Source organism: Carcharhinus amblyrhynchos, chromosome 7 (genome assembly GCF_965287045.1).
Source record: "Carcharhinus amblyrhynchos chromosome 7, sCarAmb.v2.hapA, whole genome shotgun sequence".
NCBI lineage: Eukaryota > Metazoa > Chordata > Chondrichthyes > Carcharhiniformes > Carcharhinidae > Carcharhinus > Carcharhinus amblyrhynchos.
In genome coordinates, this window is record NC_137330.1 from 108,428,715 (window position 1) to 108,442,052 (window position 13,338).

Consider the following 13,338-nt stretch of genomic DNA (forward strand, 5'->3'; position numbering starts at 1 on the left):
GATCCCAGTTACGGAAAGTAGGATTAACTAGAGTGGGCAGCAGGCTGGCACAGTGGTTAGCACTGCTGCCTCACAATGCCAGGGACCCAGGCTTGATTCCCAGTTTGGGTCACTGTTTGTGGGGAGTTTGCACATTCTCCCTGTGTTTGCATGGGGTTTCCTCTGGGTGCTCTGGTTTCCTCCCACAGTCCAAAAGACATGTTGGTGAGGTGAATTGGCCATGCTAAATTCTTCCTCAGTGTGTCCAAGCAGACGCCTGATCGTGGCGAATAGGGGATTTTCACAGTAACTTCATTGCAGTGTTAATGCCAGCCTACTTGTGACACTAATAAATAAACTTTAAAGTCTCACTTCTAATCATTATAGATAGCTCCTGGTAAGGGTAAGTTCAGGCTTGACTGAAATATCTTCCATCACCTGCCAGTACTTATTACTAATGCTCACACATAAGTAATAGTCACTGGGGAAGTAATACTAGCTTTTTATGGAAGGCATCCCGGTAAAGAGACTCTGTGGCTCCAAAACAGATGGGGAGGAAGAAAATAGGAGAGAATTAAAAGAAATAACTCATCAGATCTTTAATAAATGGGAAAAGAGATTGATGGGCAAAGGTTACTCATTGTATATACTGCAATGACTACAAGAGATAAACTAATTCAAATGTTTTCATTCCAACACAGTGCTTAGAGAATGGATTGACAAGGGAAGTTCACAGCATTAACGTGGACTAAATTGATCCAATGATTCTACAATTCCCCGTGTCGACACAGCGTTAGACACAATCTCAGATCCTGTGCATTGATAGATGAAGTGGATCTGTTATTAGCAAGCGGGGTCTGACAGATTTATCAATTCTCCCATCATTCATCAGCTCACTTGTCCACACTGAGACAACTTATTCGAGTTTCCCTTGGTGAACTCTGAATGAGGGAAGTTCTTTTGGAAGGCTGCATGCAAAAGGTTCAGGTTTTTAATCTGAATTAAATAAAAGCAAAATACTGCAGATGCTGGAATCTGAGACAAAAACAGAAAAAGGTTGGAAAATCCCAGCAACACCTGTAGAGAGAGAATAGAGGCAGCGTTTTGATTCTGGATATGACCCTTTGTCAGTGGTGAAGACAAGGGGAATAGGACACCCTGTGAAGGTGAGGAGAAGGAGGTGCTGTAATTGATAGAGATGGCACAGACAAAAAAGACAAAGAGAATGTGAATCATGATGATAAAGGCTAGGAATGGTGTTAAGAGCGTTCATTTAGAGATCGCAACGTGTAAATGCAGAACAAGTGTGCAGGAATGTAAGAGTTGGCCTTAGAGGGGTGGGATGGGAGGGGGAATGAAATAAGATGGAAAGCAAGGTTTTAGAAGTGTAATTTTACACTGCCATTTACACATTCCGATCTCTTAATGGATGCTGTTAGCACCATTCTCAGCCTTTATCATCAACATTTATGTTCCCTTTGGCTTTTTGTCTATGCCATTCCAAACAATTACAGCACCCTGCCACCCTCACTGTATAAATCTTGTCTGATTTTCCTTGTCTTCAGCTCTGATAAAGGGTCATCCTGAACCGAAACTGGGGACTAGGTAGCATCGTTCCTTCTCTGTCACTGGGTAAAAGTCATGAGAAGTTCAAGAAGAGATCCCTTCTTGAACTGCTGCAGTCCATGTGGTGTAGGTGCTGTTAAAAAGTGAGTCCCATGACTTTTACCCAGTGACAGAGAAGGAACGACAATGTATTGTTCCCTGTCATGACGGTGGGATCTTGCAAGTGATAGTGTTAAGAACATAACATAAGAAATAGGAGCAGGAGTAGGCCATCTAGCCCTTCGAGCCTGCCCCGCCATTCAATAAGATCACGGCTGATCTGAAGTGGATCAGTTCGACTTTCCCGCTCTCTCCCCATAACTCTTAATTCCCCTGTCTATCAGAAACCTATCTGCCCGTGACTTAAATATATTCAGCAAGGTAGCCTCCACCACTTCAACGGGCAGAGAATTCCAGAGACTTATTCCCACACATCTCTTTCTAGGCAGTAGAGATTGCAGGAATCTCTCCTGCTCTTATCATCAGCCTCTGGTATATTTGGAAGGATTTTCAAGTCAATCCTCAACCTGTTTGGCTATGGTTAATGAACTCACTTTCCTTGGCCATCAAGTCCTGGTGTAGGATTCGAACCTGGAGTTCCTAGGCTCAGAGACAGGGATTCTACCCACTGTGCCACAAGGCCTCCATTTGCTTCAGTGCATTTTGTAAACTCTTAAGCACCTGCCAGAATAAAACTTCACTGCCAGCAATTAGGAGCAGCAGAAAGCGGAGAACTCACATCAAGTATTCCTTAAAGTTTCCAGCCAGCTAATTATCATTGATGTACATTAAAGCACAGTCTGCTGAATAGTATGCGTTCAGGGAAGCTCTTCAATCTTTAATGTCACCATTACCCAAGCCATAAAAATGAATTCAATGAAATCTGTCGCTCAGATCTCAGGGAGGACACATTTTTTAAAGCACCAGGAAAGTTACTGTTTTTTTTTGTCACAACTAAAATTCTGGCCTTATTTTACAGATTTTTTGAACCTGCAGAATCACTACGGTGCAGAAGAGGCCATTCAGCCCATCGAGTCTGCACCAACAACAATTGGGGGGGGTGGGGGGGTAGCTCGTAAAATGACAACTTATCTTTCCGGAGATTCCAGAGTTTAAGCTGATTGGCCATGCTAAACTAATCCAATGTCAAGGCGATTAGCAGGGTACACATGCGATATTGTGAGAATAGAGCCTGGGTGGGATTGTTGTCAGTGCAGACTCAATGGGCTGAATGGCCTCCTTCTGCACTGTAGGGATTTTCCAATTTTATGATCTGTCACTTGGGGCTTGATTTTCAATTCCAGCTCGAGCATCCGATGTAGAGACCATTTCTGTGGCGTGATGGTCAAGTGTGAAAGCCTTCAGTGGGGACGGAGGGATCTCAGCTTCCAGTCTGTGCAGCGGGTATCAGCAGGCATGCAGCAGACAGCTCAGGTATAACGATTCACAAATTGAAAATTGCCTCCTTGCCCGCCCCAGTCTGTTGGTAAGTTTCCTCACGTTGCTGAACTGACCATGAACCAGAGGCAGTGAGGTTCCCAACTCACCCCGGCAAACATTTCCTCATTCGCAAAATCAATAACCTGCCCCATGGGCATTGGGATGCTGCCACGCCAGTGGAGAGAGTGACATGAGGGTGAGGTGCGGGGCACAGGGCAGTGCAGACTGGGTGAGGTTCTCACTGTACGGGGCAGTGCAGACTGGGTGAGGTTCTCACTGTACGGGGCAGTGCAGACTGGGTGAGGTTCTCACTGTACGGGGCAGTGCAGACTGGGTGAGGTTCTCACTGTACGGGGCAGTGCAGACTGGGTGAGGTTCTCACTGTACGGGGCAGTGCAGACTGGGTGAGGTTCTCACTGTACGGGGCAGTGCAGACTGGGTGAGGTTCTCACTGTACGGGGCAGTGCAGACTGGGTGAGGTTCTCACTGTACGGGGCAGTGCAGACTGGGTGAGGTTCTCACTGTACGGGACAGTGCAGACTGGGTGAGGTTCTCACTGTACGGGGCAGTGCAGACTGGGTGAGGTTCTCACTGTACGGGACAGTGCAGACTGGGTGAGGTTCTCACTGTACGGGGCAGTGCAGACTGGGTGAGGTTCTCACTGTACGGGACAGTGCAGACTGGGTGAGGTTCTCACTGTACGGAGCAGTGCAGACTGGGTGAGGTTCTCACTGTACGGGGCAGTGCAGACTGGGTGAGGTTCTCTCTGCAGGGCAGTGCAGACTGGGTGAGGTTCTCACTGTACGGGGCAGTGCAGACTGGGTGAGGTTCTCACTGTACGGGACAGTGCAGACTGGGTGAGGTTCTCACTGTACGGGGCAGTGCAGACTGGGTGAGGTTCTCACTGTACGGGACAGTGCAGACTGGGTGAGGTTCTCACTGTACGGGGCAGTGCAGACTGGGTGAGGTTCTCACTGTACGGGACAGTGCAGACTGGGTGAGGTTCTCTCTGCAGGGCAGTGCAGACTGGGTGAGGTTCTCACTGTACGGGGCAGTGCAGACTGGGTGAGGTTCTCACTGTACGGGGCAGTGCAGACTGGGTGAGGTTCTCACTGTACGGGGCAGTGCAGACTGGGTGAGGTTCTCACTGTACGGGGCAGTGCAGACTGGGTGAGGTTCTCACTGTACGGGGCAGTGCAGACTGGGTGAGGTTCTCTCTGCGGGGCATGGACACTGGGTGAGGTTCTCACTGTGGGGCATGGACACTGGGCGAGGTTCTCACTGTGGGGCATGGACACTGGGCGAGGTTCTCACTGTGGGGCATGGACACTGGGCGAGGTTCTCACTGTGGGGCATGGACACTGGGCGAGGTTCTCACTGTGGGGTAGTGGAGATTTCAACTGTTGAAAGGTGAGTAGAAAATTTTGGAATGAGGCAGCGAGCCTGGAGGATCTGCAAAAACAGAGACAGACTAAGCATTTAGTTTTCGCTATCCTTCAGTCCTGTAGCAGCACTGAGGCAGGTTGCAAACCAGAACTATTAGCCTATCTGTGCTGTTTCCACATTGGTGCTGCCAGACCTGCTTTGTGTTTCTCGCTGTCAGGGGCTCCGAACACGCTGCTTACTTATTATGCCCCCAGGCCCCTCAATAAACTGAAGCTCCCTTTCAATATCAAGAGCCGAGCAGGGGCTAAACACATGTTTTGGTCAGAAAATCTGCGAGGCGGATTGTCTGCATGAAAAGAAGCGACTGTGGAGGGCTGGAAGACAGCAGCCTCAGCTGACAGCCTTCTGCACAACTTAATATTCCACACACAGCCTCGCTACATGTGTGATGAGCACCAATTATTTTGGAACAAAAGAGGGACGATGTTACTCTTGTGCTTCTGGTAATGATTCTTTCACTGCTGGAGGTGTCACTTCACAACAGAACATCGGCCCACTGCAAGCTGCAATATCTTAAGTGATCAGAACTCCCAAGTACCACAACCTTTCCACATCATTTCAGGCACATTAACCGTAAGCCCTCTGTGTTCGGAAAGATGGAGCTTCTTGTCATTTTCCAAATGGTCACTCCAACACTTCAGAGAAACTGTTTCAACCGAGGAAAAGCAGCGGTGCCATTTCTGTGTCTAATGCCTGCGACATCTATCATTTAATTACTGGGTCAGTCGGTCCTTATCCTATACATAGAATCCTACAGTGCAGAAGGAGGCCATTTGGCCCATCGAGCCTGCACTATACTGGATTATAAGAGATAGGATTTATAATCATCTAGAGAGAAATAAATTGATTAGGGATAGTCAATACGGATTTGTGAAGGGTAGGTCGTGCCTCACAAACCTTATTGTGTTCTTTGAGAATGTGACCAAAGAGGTGGATAAGGGTGAAACAGTTGACGTGGTGTATATGGATTTCAGTAAAGCGTTTGATAAGGTTCCCCATGGTAGGCTACTGCAGAAAATGCAGATGCATGGGATTGAGGGTGATTTAGCAGTTAGGATCAGGAATTGGCTAGCTGATAGAAGACAGAGGGTGGTGGTTGATGGGAAATATTCAACCTGGAGTTCAGTTACAAGTGGTGTACATCAAGGATCTGTTTTGGGGCCACTGCTGTTTGTCATTTTTATAAATAACCTAGATGAGGGTGTAGAAGGATGGGTTAGTAAATTTGCGGATGACACTAAAGTCGGAGGAGTTGTAGACAATGAGGATGGATATTACAGTTTGCAGAGGGACATAGATAAGCTGCAGAGCTGGGCTGAGAGGTGGCAGATGGAGTTTAATACGGAAAAGTGTGAGGTGATTCACTTTGGTAAGAATAACAGGAATACAGAATATAGGGCTAATGGAAGGACTCTTAGTAGTGTCGACGAGCAGAGAGATCTTGGTGTACATGTGCATACATCCCTGGAAGTTGGCACCCAGGTTGATAGGGTTGTTAGAAGGCGTACAGTGTGTTAGGTTTTATTGATAGAGGGATTGAGTTTCAGAGCCATGAGATCATATTGCAACTGTATAAAACTCTGGTGTGGCCGCACTTGGAGTATTGCGCACAGTTCTGGTCACCGCATTATAAGAAAGATGTGGAGGCATTGGAAAGGGTGCAGAGGAGGTTTACCAGGATGTTACCTGGTATGGTGGGAAGGTCTTATGAGGAAAGGCTGAGGGACTTGAGGTTGTTTTCATTCGAGAGAAGAAGGTTAAAAGGTGACTTAATTGAGGCATACAAGATGATCAGAGGATTAGATAGGGTGGACAGTGAGAGCCTTTTTCCTCGGATGGTGATGGCTAACACGAGGGGACATAGCTTTAAATTAAGGGGTGGTAATTATAGGACGGATGTCAGAGGTAGGTTCTTTACTCAGAGGGTTGTAAGGGTGTGGAATGCCCTGCCTGCAGCAGTAGTGGACTCGCCAATTTTAAGAGCATTCAAATGGTCATTGGATAAGCATATGGATAACATTGGGATAGTTTAGGTTAGAGGGCCATTAGATTGGTTCCACTGGTCGGCGCAACATCGAGGGCCAAAGGGCCTGTACTGCGCTGTAATGTTCTATGTTCTCACAACAATCCTACTCAGGTCCCATCCCCATTATCCCACACATTTACCCTCTCAATCCCTCGACACTGAAGGTCAATTTAGCACAGCCAATCCACCTAACCCGCACATCTTTTGGAGTGTGGGAGGAAACCGGACCACCTGGAGGAAACCCACACAGAGATGGGGAGAACATGCAAATTCCGTACAGACACTGACCTGAGCCAGGAATCGAACCCAGGTCTCTGGGTGCTATGAAACAGCAGTGCTAACCATGTGTCACCATTCTGCCCCACATTGTGCATTGTATGTGCTGCATTCGAGAAGAAGACTTGTATTTACATAGCGCACTTTACAATCACCCAACTTCCAAAGCACTTTCCAGCCAATGAAACACTTTCTGAAGTGTAGTTTTTTTTTATTCATTCATGGGACATGGGCGTCGCTGGCTGGCCAGCATTTATTGCCCATCCAAAGTTTCCCTTGGAGGGCAGTTGAGAGTCAACCACATTGCTGTGGCTCTGGAGTCACATGTAGGCCCGACTGAGTAAGGACTGCAGATTTCCTTCCCTAAAGGACATTAGTGAACCAGATGGGTTTTTCCAACAATCGACAATGGTTTCATGGTCATCAGTAGATTCTTAATTCCAGACTTTTTTTATATCAGATTCAAATTTCACCATCAGCCATGGTGGGATTTGAACCTGGAGTCCCCAGAACATCAGCTGAGTTTCTGGGTTAATAGCCTTGTGATATTACTACTAGGCTGTTGCCTCCCCTAGGTTGGACAGTGGCGGACGGCCTATTACAATAAGTAGTTGATTGTGGCCATTGAGTTTCGATCTTCCCTTTCATCCAGTATGTAACGATGAGGCAGCGATTCTGAAACCTCCATAATCTTCAGATGTCAGCCCATCCTTCAACAATGAGATGTGAAAATTCCACGAATGAATGCGAGGTCCTCTTGATTTCTGTTTAATTCTTAAAAGGATTGACTGAGTGTTCATAATGTGACGTGACTAAAGGGGGCATGACAACTCAAGTACTGAAGTGGGACTTGAACCCAGAATGTTTGACTTAGTCATTCGAGCTCTAGCAACGAAGCCATAGTTAATGTGCTAACACATAGTAAGTGTTTTCAAGTTCTATTAGATTTAGCAGGAGAAGAAAACAATGACATTTGGACACATCTAAAAATCCTGCAAGACTTCCTCCTAATTATAAAAGTTACTTGGCATTGCCATGACATTCAAGTCTACATTCATGACATTCAGGGTGGCACGGTAGCGCAGTGGTTAGCACAGATGCTTCACAGCTCTAGGGACCTGGGTTTGATTCCTGGCTTGGGTCACTGTCTGTGTGGAGTTTGCACATTCTCCTTGTGTCTGCATGGGCTTTCTCTGGGTGCTCCGGTTTCCTCCCACACCCCAAAGGTGTGCTATCAGGCTGATTGGAAGTAATAAATTGTCCCTAAATTAGTTTCCCTCAATGTGGATTGCCATAAAACAATAGATAAGGGTCATGGGTGGAGTGGGGGGACTGGTAATGTTGAGATGGCGGTGCAGGCTCGTTGGGCCGAAGGGCCTGTTTCCCGGGCTGTTTTTGTTCTTTGCTAGATGTATGTAGATGTTTTTATTAGATACAGTGTATTTTCTCCCTATTGGCATTGAACTTTCTCATTGGTTCTTTGACCCAGGAGATTCGATTGGAAGAATTTAATCACGGTTCTGAATCCACCGTGGGTCTGGGGTCAGACATGATGGATCAGAGCTGTTCTTTTCCTGCCTGTTATATAGTTGTATATTCATAGGAATCATGCCATCTGTGATGGGATGCTGTCCCACACTGGAATAGTTGGAGGGGGAGGCAGGTGAAAGCTGAGAGGTGGGCAGCACGACGGCACACTGGTTGGCACTGCTGCCTCACAGCGCCAGGGGCCCGGGTTCAATTCCAGCCTCAGGTCACTGTCTGTGTAGAGTTTGCACATTCTGTCCGTGTCTGCGTGGGATTCCTCCGGGTGCTCCGGTTTCCTCCCACAACCCAAAGATGTGCGGGTTAGCTGGATTGGCCACGCTAAATTGCCCCTTAGCGTCAGGAGGATTAGTGGAGTAAATACGTGGAGTTACAAGGATAGGAGATGTGTGGGATTGCTGTCAGTGCAGTCTCGATGGGCTGAATGGACTCCTTCTGTGCTGTAGGGATTCAATGGAAAGAGAAAATACTGGATACAAGCTGCAGCTCACTCTGTGTGAAACAGGAAACTGTTAATGTTTCAGAGAAGCCCTTTATTTAGATATTCTTTATCAGCCTAACTGGCTCTCATTCCATTTAGATTGGCAGAATCAAACAGTTGGCAGATCCTATAATAGGTGAGCAAGATGATCTGCTCGGGGGGATGTGAAGCTGGAAATGAACTCCAATATGTCATGCACTCTGCCACCTTAACTTAGCCTACAGCGTAAAGAAAATAATCACCCAGTGTGATCTCCCACACACTGAAATTGGGAGAGCATAAACTACTCTGCTGAGACAGTTTGCAAAGATATATCACTCACCATTAAAGAGGACGTCATGGTGATGATAGGAACTATTCACTGCAACATAGCAGAGACAAGTGGTGGCACAGTGGTTAGCACTGCTGCCTCACAGCGCCAGGGATCTAGGTTCAATTCCAGCCCTCGGGTTACTGTATGAGTGGAGGCTGCACATCCTCCCCATGTCTGTGTGGGTTTCCTCCCACAATCCAAAGATGTGCAGGTTAGGCTAACTGGACATCTCAATTGCCCCTTAGTGTCAGGAGAACCGACAGGATAAATGCGTGGTGTGACGGGGAAAGGCTCTGGGTGGGATTGATGTTGGTGTAAACTAAATGGCTGACTGGTCCCCTTCTGTACTGTAGGGATTCTACATGGATAAAACCATTCCCTGTTACAGTGTGGGGATAGGGACCCTGATTTTTAAAAATTCTTTCATGGGACGTGGCCATCACAAGGGCCAGAATTAGTTTCCCTATCCTATTTGCCCTTGAACTTAAGTGGCTTGCTCTGCTAATACAGGGGAAGTTAAGAGTCAGCCATATTACTGTGGGTCTGGGGTCACATGTTAGCCAGACCAGGTAAGGACAGCAGATTTCCTGCCCTAAAGGGCATTAGACATTTACAACAACCGATGATAGTTGTCAAGGTCACCATTGTTGAAACAAGCATTTCCTTTAGGATTCCAGGTTTACTAATTGAATTTAAATTCCACCAGATGTCACATGGGACAGAGCAATAGCCAAGCTTTCTGCTACTACTCCCATGGCATTATCCAGAAACTACCATCTTCCCCACTGATGGAAATGGACCTGTTTCAGAACATAGGGAGGGGGCCTGGTGCAGGGAATGGAGATGGAGCCTGCAGCAGGGGGTGGGGATAAGGATGGAGCCTGGTGCAGGGGATAGGAATTGGGCCTGGTGCAGGGGATCGGGATTGGGCCTGGTGCAGGGGATAGGGATAAGGATGAAGCCTGGTGCAGGGGATAGGAATTGGGCCTGGTGCAGGGGATCGGGATTGGGCCTGGTGCAGGGGATAGGGATTGGGCCTGGTGCAGGGGATAGGGATAAGGATGGAGCCTGGTGCAGGGGATAGGAATTGGGCCTGGTGCAGGGGATGGGGATTGGGCCTGGTGCAGGAATAGAGATGGAGCCTGATGCAGGCAATGGGGATAAGGATGGAGCCTGGTGCAGGGGATAGGAATTGGGCCTGGTGCAGGGGATGGGGATTGGGCCTGGTGCAGGGGATGGGGATTGGGCCTGGTGCAGGAATACAGATGGAGCCTGATGCAGGCAATGGGGATAAGGGTGGGGCCAGGTGCAGGGATTGGGGATAGGGGTGGGGCCTGGTGCAGGGGTTGGGGATAGGCCCCAGTGCAGGGGATTGGGCCTGATGCAGGGGATGGGACTTGATGCAGGGGATGGGACTTGATGCAGGGGATGAGGATAAGGATGGGGCCTGTTGCAGGAGATGGGCCTGATGCAGGGAATGGGGTTGCAGCCTGGTGCACGGGATGGGTTTGGAGTTTGGTGCAAGGAATGGGGATAGAGCCTGGTTAAGGGGATGGGGATGAGGCCAGGTGCAGCGGATGGAGATGGGGCATGGTGCAGGGGTTAGAGCCTGGTGCAGGGGGTGGGGATTGGGCCTAGGGCAGGGAATGGGGACGGGGCCTGTTGCAGGGGATGGAAATGGGGCCTGGTGCAGGGGTTGGGAATGATGCCTGGTGCAGGGGATGGGGTCTGGTGAAGGGGATGGTGAGGAGGCTTGGTGCAGGGGATGGGGATAGAGCCTGACTCAGGGGATGAGGATGGAGCCTGGTACAGAGGATGGGGATGGAGCCTGGTGCAGGGTTTGGATTCTGTTGGAGGGCTTGGATTCTGGTGCAGGGAATCGGGCCTAGTGCAGACAATCAGGCCTGGTGCAGTGTTTGGATTCTGGTGCAGGGAATCAGGCCTAGTGCAGACAACCAGGCCTGGTGCAGTGATTGGATTCTGGTGCAGGGAATCAGGCCTAGTGCAGGGAATCAGGCCTGGTGCAGTGTTTGGATTCTGGTACAGGGAATGGGGCCTAGTGCAGACAATCGGGCCTGGTGCAGTGTTTGGATTCTGGTACAGGGAATGGGGCCTGAAATAAAAGAAAAATGAAAGCAGTCAGCTAAAGGGTGAACTATAATTGACTGTGTTCTTGCAGATTGTCACAAACGCGCCTAGAAATGAATAAGAAAGAAAGTGTGTGTTATTAATAGTTCACTCTTCATGAGTTTGTGTATTATTAATGTTGCAGAAAAGAGACTGAATTGTTTAGGTCCCTATTGTCTAGAAGTTAGAATAATGAGGGGAGATCAAATTGAGGTATTCAAGATAATAAAAGCTATAGATAAAGTGAGGTTTTCCAGATGCTTCCTCTTGTGTGGAATTCTTGAATGAAAGGCCTTTGGATAAGGGGTAACAAATTTAAAACAGAGTTGAGGAGAAACTACTTCTCCCAAAGGGTTGTGAATCTGTGGAATTTGCTACCCCAAAGTGAGGTGGATACTGGGACAGTGAGTAAATTTAAGAAGGAGTTAGATTTTTAATTGGGAATGGGTTGAAGAGTTATGGGGAGAAGGCAGGAAAATGGGGATGAGGAGCATATCAGCCATGATCGAATGGTGGAGCAGACACGATGGGCCAAATGGCCTAATTCTGCTCCTATATCGGATGAACTTATGAACTTACAAAGTGAAATTGGAAATTGGAATAGACCAATTTATGTACTGTCTGCCATTGCCTCCTTCTGCATAGTCTTTCACTGGACAGTGAAGAACAGCTCATGGACACTCGAACCTCCATCTCAAGATCTTCCTCTGCCTTTAACAAACTTCTCAATGAAATTATCCTCTCTGGAGTCTGGTAGTGCTCAGAACGGAGGCATTTTGAAATGTCCCACGATAGAGTGATCATGGCTCCTACCCCAGTGACCAGAATCATAACAGTTCTGTACTCAGATACCATGTGGCAATTAACCGCGTGCAAGCCCATTCCCTTGAGGATGGACATGGGTGGAAAGGAAGAACTCTGATAGCTGCTTGGGTGCCATCTATTACTCTTTGTATTGAAGGGAATGCTTCCAGTTGCTGAATTTTCTCCATAAGAAAGCAATGAAACACTCTGCTGATTCATGGGGGCACGGCAGGTTCTCTGATCTGCTGTTCCCTGAACTAGCTGGAAAGGTCCTGTGGCATTGAACCCCCAACAGAGCTGTGACCTTGACAGAAACATCCCTGAACTGGTCTACATTGCAGCTGGCTGCCAGGAATTGGTTCTTCACAAACGTGCAGAAATAAATTTTGCGGGCGATAGCCTAGTGGTATTACCGCTAGACTATTAATCCAGAAACTCACCTAATGTTCTGGAGCCCGGGGTTCGAATCCCGCCACGGCAGATAGTGGAATTTGAATTCAATAAAACATATCTGCAATTAAGAATCTACTGAGCTTTTGTATGAAAGGAGAGAAGGTTAGCACCTTGATAAGGATGGAAGGGACAATAATGGCCTTACAACACACAAATGGTTAAGGCATTGCCATCTACTTAGTGGCATCTAAGCATTTTTTTTTTGTGTGGGCAGAAGTAGAGCAGTTAATGTCGTATACATGGATTTTAGTAAGGCATTTGAGAAAGTTCCCCATGGTAGGCCCATGAAGAAGATGTGTGGGATAGAAGGAAATTTGGCCAATTGGATAAGTAACTGGCTGTATCATAGAAGACAGAGGGTGGTGGTGGAGGGAAAATTTTGAGCATGTGAGCTGGGCCGAAAAGTGGCAGATGGAGTTTAACCCTGATAAGTGTGAGGTGATTCATTTTGGCAGGACAAACTTGAATGCAGATTACAGGGTCAACGGCAGGATTCTAAGGAATGTGGAGGAACAGAGAGATTCATATTTTTCACTCAGAGGATGGTGAGTGAGTGGAATTGGCTGCTGTCGGTGGTGGTAGAGGCGAACTCGTTGGGATCTTTTAAGACACTTCTAGCTAAGTACATGGGATTTAATGGGATTAAGGGTTATAGATAGGCCTGGTAGGTAGGGATATGATCGGTGCAACTTGTGGGCCGAATGGCCTGTTTGTGCTGTAGTGTTCTATGTTCTATGTTCTATCCACAGATCACTAAGTTTGCCACTCAAGTGGATAGAGCCGTGAAGAAGGCTTATAGCGCGTTAGCGTTTATTAACAGAGGATTTGAGTTTAAGAGCTGTG

General features: G+C 47.6%; 1 non-coding gene across 1 annotated transcript; it reads left to right on the forward strand.

The window, feature by feature from the left end:
- The first annotated feature begins 12,575 nt into the window (after positions 1-12,575).
- On the forward strand, positions 12,576-12,698 carry LOC145345842 (U6atac minor spliceosomal RNA). The gene has a single exon (XR_013887212.1). It is a non-coding gene; the product is annotated as a U6atac minor spliceosomal RNA (small nuclear RNA).
- The last annotated feature ends 640 nt before the right edge of the window (positions 12,699-13,338 follow it).